Genomic DNA, 7,415 nt, shown 5'->3' on the forward strand with positions numbered 1-7,415 from the left:
ATTGAAAATGTGGAAGATTAAAGTCAGCAAGGCTCTGTATTTTCTTATTGTGACTATAGAAGATAAGTGGTTACGACACATCAAGAGTGTGAAAAAACCGAATGGCTTGGAACATGCTAGCAACTATATTTGCAAGGACAAACGACACAAAGTAGCAATGCTTGTAGAATGAGCTCTTATTGACCTATCAACAAGACATGATGGTAAGATAATATTTTTCTAAAGTTAAATCCCTTTGTGATGAAATTTCCAAATTAGACTTTTAGAATGCAATCACTAAGACAAAGAAGAGGAGAATTATTGTTCATAGGTTGAGGCTGGAAAATAATGCAATAGTTATGGCCGCTCATGGATAGGCCAAGAAGCAAAAATTGTCAGAGTTAGAGAATAGCTAATCAAAAGACTTTAAATGAACAAATGTCTAAAGTCATAGTGAAAGATATGGAGATATTTTTTTTTAGTAATAAAAGAAGGGTACAAGGATAAAAGAATAAAAAGCCAAGAAGATTGGCTAAAGCAATTAAATAAAAAGACCACTCAACTAGAGTAAGCCCATCAAGGTTATAGTAGAAATCCTAATAAAGAGAAAAAAAGTTAGAGGCATAATGGCTTATGCTATAATTGTGAGAAGAAAAGTCACTTCGCTAAAAATTGTTGATATAGACAAATAGAAGGAAATACAATAACGTTGACCTTAAAAAAGAATGATAATGAAAAAGAATGGGGTTTCCAAGCGTCTTATGCAATTGAAAATTTAGAATAGCTTGGCCATTTTGCTAGAGATTACCAATATAAACGAATAAAAGGAAATGTAACAATGTTAACCTTGAAAGAGAAGCATAGTAAAGAAGAATAAGATTTCCAAGAGTCTTAAACAATTGAAAATTTAGAAAACTGGTAGCTTATTGTATCATTGAGTCAGATGAAGATGCAACAACCCTTATCTCAATGAGAGATTAAATCAATCATAATGATGATTAGATAATAGACTTATGTTGCTCTAATCATATGACTGGCAATAAAGACAAGCTATCAAGCATGCTTAGTATAAAAAAGACAAATGGTTGTCACTACATACAACTCAAGGTTGCCTATCACACATATAGGCCTGATGGTGATAACACCTTAATTCGGCTCACAATAGGTTGAACAATATAATGTATTCCTTGTACAAGGAATAAAGAAGAACTAGTTGTTGGTATCACAACTCACAGCTTTGGGTAACTATATCTTCTTCAGACCAAGTGATGTTTAAGAGTGTCATAGCTTGAAGCTCATGAGTATGCCAATCATGAAAGGACATCGCCTAACAACATATGTTAACTAGACAAGGAAAAATGAGACACTAGATCTATGACATGCAAGGCTTAGACATATAAGTTACTGCAAATTAAAAGTGATAATGAAGAAAGGTATGCTCAAAGGTCCCCCATAATTAAACGTGAAAGAAGATGTAATATGTGTCAAGTGCTAATACGGGAAGACACACCAGCTTCTGTATAAGGAGTCAACATACAAGAGTAAGGCACCTCTTAAGTTGATCCACTCAGATGTATTTAGATCAGTGAAGCAAGCATCAATTAGTGGATTCAAATATTTCATAACTTTAATTGATGACTTTTCTATGTACATTTGGGTTTACTTTATGAAAGAAAAGTAGAGGCCTTTTCCAACTTCAAGGAATTCAAAAAGAAGATTGAAAAAGAAGTTGGGAAAAATATATAATGTTTGCACACGAACAACAGGGAAAGTGATAAAACCATTAATTGCTACTATTTTGATTTATAATTCCCTTGTGTTGTGTGGAAATTTGATTTAATCTAATGGAATTACTTATCTTTTTGCTTTTAGGAAGCGTTGAGCAATTTTGGAATAAATAGGGCCAAAAAGATGAAAAACTGGAGCAGATCTATTAATCTGGAATTTTTGTAATGCAGACTAGGAGTGGGCACGTGAAAGATGAGAGCAGAATCCGAAAAACAGATCTGAACGCCCAGATCTGCTGCAAGAGTCTAGAAAATATTAAGATTTGCTTCCTAGGAAAAGGATAATCACCAGCTGGAAAAGAGGATTAATTGAGCTAAATAAAGAAGGATATTTTTGGAGGAAGGATATACATTAAAGATACATATCTTTTCCTTTCTTTTTGGGAAGATATGTATCACTTTGCTTGATTGGATTAAGAGATTAGGATTGATTTCAATTCCCAGATTTTTAGTAGGAATGCAATATATATACTCTTATTTTTATTTGAGAATTATCAACCATTGTACTTAGAGAATTAGAGAGAAAAATATGGTCTACAGTGGCTGAATAATTTATCTTGGTTGAAGGGATCTGAAACCATGGAACTACAATGATTGTGAGATTTATTATGTTCTTTAATGCATCTTTTTATTTATTCGAGTATTGATTATCTTTCTGAATTATTTGTTTATGATTGTGTTGGTTGATTTCTAAGGCGCGCGATTAGTTTATCAATTAATATAATCTACGGCCAGTTTAGGTGCTGAATCCGTAATTGTTCAATCCACCTAATCGAAGTGGCAACTAGGTTTATCGTTTGCTGCGTCAGAAACTATAATCCTAGGAAAATAATCAACTAGATTAAATGCAACGTCGTACGTTTGTGTTGTCTTGCTTCGTTGGTCTTTCTAATTCGTAATGCTATTGTTTAATTAAATTCGAGATCGTATCCGAATTATTAATCAATAAGGGTTAATTGAAATACATGTTTTTGGTTAACTAATCGTAAGGAAGGACAGGTTAATTTAATACCACAACGAATATTTGAATAATTAATTTGATATTTTGTTTCGATGATCGATCGTAGTTCCAATGGTGGATGTGACCGAAGACCAAGGTTTGTTAAATCGATTTATTCCTTTTAGATTACTTTACTGAATTTTTATTTATTGTTTTTCATTATAATTTGCATTACTTCAAAACCCCCCTTTTTATTTATTTGTTTCGATTTATTTGTGATGACATACTAATCAAAGCTCTTCGAGGGAACGATCCCTACTTTCCTTTACTACATTTTTGTTGCAAGAATTTAGGATTTAATTTGGGTGTCAACGACAGCACGTACCAAATTTTGGTACCGTTGCCGGGGAGTTTTTAATTTGTATGTTCGTTACGCGATCTTTGAAACAAGCTAGTTTGCAGTTTGATCCAGAAATTGAAAAGACTGCAAAAGGGCTGAGAAAAGAAGCGAAAAGGAGACTGCAAGCACACAAATCTGCTTACGAAACAGAGGAAAACATGGCTGAAAATCAGACTTTACGAGAGCTTGCTGCTCCAAATTTAAATCAACAACCACACTGCATTACTTTTCCGAATTTAGATGTTAATACCACCTTCGAATTAAAATCTGGACTAATTCATCTTTTACCTATTTTTCGTGGCTCTACAGGTGAAGATCCTTATAAACATTTGAAAGAATTTCATGTGGTGTGCACCGAAATGAAATCGAATGGAGTAACCGAAGAACAAATCAAGATGAGGGCTTTTCCGTTTTCTTTGAAAGATGATGCGCAAGATTGGCTGTATTATCTACCTGCTGGAAGTATCACTACTTGGCATGAGATGAAAAGATTATTTCTGTAGAAATTTTTTCCAGCATCAAGAGCAGCCAGCATTAGGAAAGAAATTTGTGGCATTCGGCAGCATACTGGAGAATCTTTATATGAATATTGGGAGTGCTTTAAAAAACTTTGTGCAAGCTGTCCACATCACCAAATTAGTGACCAGCTGCTTATTCAATATTTCTACGAAGGACTTCTATCAAATGAGAGAAATATGATTGATGCAGCGAGTGGTGGAGCATTGGCTGACAAAACACCTGAAGCAGCCCAAAATTTAATTGCAAATATGGCGTCGAATTCACAACAATTTGGGAATAGATTAGACCATTCGTCTCGACGTGTCAATGAGGTAAATGTATCTTCTCTTGAGAGACGACTTGATGATTTAACTACTCTTGTACGTCAAATGGCTGTAGGAAAAACAGAGGCAATGAAAGTTTGAGGAATCTGTTCGGTAGGAGGACATCCAACTGATATGTGCCCAACACTTTAGGAGGACTGCTCTGAACATGCTAATGTAGTGGGCGGATTTTTAGGACAGCAGCAGCGAAATCATAATTATAATCCTTATTCAAATACCTATAACTCCGGTTGGAGAGATCATCCTAATTTTCGTTATGGGAATGCAAATACGAATCAGCCTTCGAATAATTTTCAGCCGTATCAACAGCCCTATGTTCCTAGACAATAGCAACCAACCCAAAATTCTGGTTCAGGTACATCTCTTGAGGATATTGTTAAAACTATGGCTACTAACACTGTGAAATTTCAGCAGGAAACAAGAACCAGTATTCAAAATTTGGAGAATCAAATGAGTCAGATGGCTATTGTAATCAGTAGGCTGGAAGCACAAAATTCAAGTAAATTGCCGTCACAAACTGTGGTGAACCCAAAGGAGAATGCTAGTGCCATAGTATTGAGAAGTGGAAAAGAGTTGGAGATGCCAATTAAAGAACCACCTGTACCAACACAGCAAGCAAAAAACAGAGAGGAAGCGGTGGTAGAAAAGAATCCTTCCGAAAAGGTAGCGACAGGTAAATATCCTCCTTTCAGCGAATACAAACCTGTTCCTCCTTTTCTTGAAGCTTTAAAACTGAAGTGCGAAAGCAATGCGGATTTATATGAGACCTTTCGGAAGTGTGAAGTCAATATCCCACTGTTTGATGCAATAAAACAAGTGCCTCGCTATGCTAAATTTTTGAAAGAGCTGTGTACATTGAAAAGAAAGCAAAAACTCAAAAGGTATGAAAAAATAAAGGTAGGAGAAAATGTTTCAGCCATAATTCGAAAGAGTCTTCCTGAAAAATGCAAAGATCCAGGTATGTTTTGCATCCCTTGCACCATAGGAGGAACAAAAATTGAAAAAGCCATGTTAGATTTAGGAGCATCTATTAATGTAATGCCATATTTCATTTATTCTGCTCTTAATCTGGGTCCTTTAGAACAAACTGGTATAGTTATTCAGTTGGTCGATAGATCGAACACATATCCGAAAGGATTAATTGAAGATGTTCTTGTTCAGGTTAATGATAAATTAATTTTTCCAGCTGATTTTTATGTTCTTGACATGGAAAATAATGACCAATCTACACCTATTTTGTTGGGAAGACCTTTTCTGAAAACTGCTAAAACGAAAATTGATGTTCATAAAGGCACACTGACCATGGAATTTGATGGGGAAGCTGTCCAATTTAATATTTATGATGTTATGAAATATCTTGATGTGGATTTTCCTGTGTATTCAGTTGATTTAATTGATTCTCTAGCGCAGAAAATTTTTGATGATGAAGATGAGTTGGAAGCAGCTAACCAGGACAATATTTTGAAAGAAAGAGATGAACCTAAATTAATTTCAGATGTGCAGAATACAGTGGCAGCGATGAATGAGTGCAGAGAGCTGAAAAATACAGATAATTTATCTTATATTGAGTTGCCAGTACCTAACGAAAAATTAATACCTTCTGTTTTGCAGGCACCAGAGCTGGAGCTGAAACCTCTTCCAAATCACCTAAAATATGTGTACCTTGGAGATGGGGAGACCTTACTAGTGATTATTTCCAGCAAATTAATTAAGCAGCAAGAGGAAAAATTGGTGCAGATTCTGAAGAAGCATAAAACAGCCATAGGATGGACCATTGCCAACATAAAAGGAATCAGTCCCTCTACTTGCATGCATCGAATTCATCTTGAAGAGGGATCTAAACCAATTCGACAGCCACAAAGGAGGCTGAATCCGCCAATGATGGAAGTGGTAAAGAAGGAAATTTTGAAGTTGCTTCAAGCCGGAGTAATTTATCTTATTTCAGACAGCGAATGGGTTAGCCCTGTTCAAGTCATTCCGAAGAAGACCGACATCACAGTGGTAAAAAATCAGAATGATGAATTGGTGCCTACTCGAGTTCAGAATGGATGGCGGGTCTGTATAGATTATAGGAAATTAAATTCGATAACCCGTAAAGATCACTTTCCGTTGCCATTTATTGATCAAATGTTGGAAAGGTTGGCTGGCCGAGCTTACTATAGTTTTCTAGATGGTTTTTCAGGATATTTTCAGATTGTAATTGCTCCCGAAGATCAAGAGAAGACAACTTTCACATGCCATTTGGAACTTTTGCATATCGACGAATGCCATTTGGACCTTGTAATGCGTCGGCTACTTTTCAAAGGTGTATGGTAAGTATATTTTCAGATTATGTTGAGCACATTATCAAAATTTTTATGGACGATTTTACTGTTCACGAAGACTCATTTGATAATTGTTTGCATAATCTCACACTTGTGTTACAAAGATGCATTGAAACTAACCTTGTTTTAAATTTTGAAAAATGTCATTTTATGGTTGAGCAAGGTATAGTTTTGGGGCATGTAGTTTCAGCCAGGGGTATTAAGGTAGATAAGGCTAAAGTTGATATTATTCAGTCCTTACCTTACCCCGCTAGTGTGCGGGAAGTTCGTTCTTTTCTTGGCCATGCAGGTTTTTACCGACATTTTATTAAAGAATTTTCACGTATTGCATTGCCCTTATGTAAGCTGCTTCAGAAAGAGGTGACTTTTGAGTTTGATGAAAGCTGTAAAAAGGCATTTGACAAGTTGAAGCAGCTGCTGACTTCTGCACCAATAATCCAGCCACCAGATTGGAGTCTCCCGTTTGAAATAATGTGTGATGCAAGTGATTACGCCGTAGCAGCCATGTTGGGGCAGCGAGTTGGAAGGGTGCCACATGCTATATATTATGCATCAATGACCTTAAATGATGCACAAAAAAATTATTCGACCACTGAAAAAGAACTCTTGGCTGTTGTTTTTGCATTAGAAAAATTTCGTTCTTATTTATTGGGTACTAAAGTGGTTATTTACTCTGATCATGCAGCTCTTAGGTACTTGATTACAAAGAAGGAGGCAAAGCCAAGGCTTATAAGATGGGTTCTACTGCTGAGTGAATTTGACCTGGAGATCAAGGATAAAGCTGGACAAGAAAATTGTGTTGCTGACCATTTAAGCCGCCTGGTTCATGTGAAAATAGAGCAGGATCTGCAGGAGCAATTTCCTGATGAGCAGTTATTTTCAGCGAGCTGCAGGCTGCCCTGGTACGCACACATGGTGAATTATTTAGTTACTAACACACTGCCAACTGATTTATCTAAGGCTCAAAGAGACAAACTGAAAAATGATGCAAAATATCATGTATGGGACGATCCGTATCTATGGAAGCATTGTGCTGATCAAATTATAAGAAGGTGCGTACCTGAGACTGAAATTTCTTCTATTATTACCTTCTGCCATTTGTATGCTTGTGGAGGCCATTTTGGAGCAAAACGGACAGCAAGA

General features: G+C 36.0%; 1 non-coding gene across 1 annotated transcript; it reads right to left on the reverse strand.

The window, feature by feature from the left end:
* Positions 1 to 3,636: 3,636 nt before the first annotated feature.
* LOC123197090 lies at positions 3,637 to 3,743 on the reverse strand. Its single transcript, XR_006497792.1, has one exon. It is a non-coding gene; the product is annotated as a small nucleolar RNA R71 (small nucleolar RNA).
* Between the last annotated feature and the right edge of the window lie 3,672 nt (positions 3,744 to 7,415).

The sequence above is a fragment of the Mangifera indica genome, chromosome 14 (assembly GCF_011075055.1).
Source record: "Mangifera indica cultivar Alphonso chromosome 14, CATAS_Mindica_2.1, whole genome shotgun sequence".
Taxonomy (NCBI): Eukaryota; Viridiplantae; Streptophyta; class Magnoliopsida; order Sapindales; family Anacardiaceae; genus Mangifera; species Mangifera indica.